The following is a 783-nucleotide window of genomic DNA, read 5'->3' as shown; positions in this document are numbered from 1 at the left end:
AGAGCAGAGTAGTAAGAGACTGAAGCCAAAGGTGTTCAATGCAATAAATAAAACGTGAGTGGTGCCTGCATGGCACAGTCAGTTGAACATGCAACTCTTGGTTTCAGCTCGGGACATGATCTCAGGGTCATGAGACCAAGCCCCGAGTCGGCCTTTGTGCTGAGCATGGAGTCTTCTTGAGATTCTCTCTCCCTCTCCCCTTGCCCCTTCTACTTGTACTCTCTCTTTAAAATAAATAAATAAATTTAAAAAACAGACTCGAGAGAAAGAGGGTCCTATTGTTGGATATGGGGATGTTTGTGAATCATACTCTATGTTTTGACATTGCATTTTAAATTGACCTTGAAGAATTTCTTTTATCTGAATGTATTTTATAAATTGATGCAAAGGACAATGGAAATCATTTAAAAAGACAAACTGAGCTTTATGCAGTGGCAATATTGTAGCCAATGAGGTTTAACTGAGGCGCGATTATAGCTAATTAAAAAGACAAACTGTAACCTAGAAATTATCTTAACTTAGAAGAGAAAATAGAAATTTTAGCATATGATTTTTCCCTAATTTTTTCCCTCTTTCAAAGAAAGAGGGAAAAAAACAGACTGTATAAAGCCAAAATTAAATATTAAATGTGAAATTCGGTTTTGCTTCAGCTCATTACAGGACTGAAAATATTTTATATCAAAAAACTGTCAAATATCAAATATTTTATATCAAAGTAACCGTTAAATACAAAAAAATCTTTGCAAGACTTAGGGAAATGATGGAATAAAAAGCATTATTTAT

General features: G+C 34.0%; 1 non-coding gene across 1 annotated transcript; it reads left to right on the top strand.

Annotated features, from left to right (window-relative positions):
• Positions 1 to 420: 420 nt before the first annotated feature.
• LOC121477193 lies at positions 421 to 558 on the top strand. Its single transcript, XR_005984126.1, has one exon. It is a non-coding gene; the product is annotated as a U4 spliceosomal RNA (small nuclear RNA).
• Positions 559 to 783: the final 225 nt, after the last annotated feature.

This window comes from Vulpes lagopus, chromosome 16 (assembly GCF_018345385.1).
Source record: "Vulpes lagopus strain Blue_001 chromosome 16, ASM1834538v1, whole genome shotgun sequence".
NCBI lineage: Eukaryota > Metazoa > Chordata > Mammalia > Carnivora > Canidae > Vulpes > Vulpes lagopus.
Note: the sequence above shows the minus strand (reverse complement) of the source record. Positions and strands in the feature narration are given on the sequence as shown.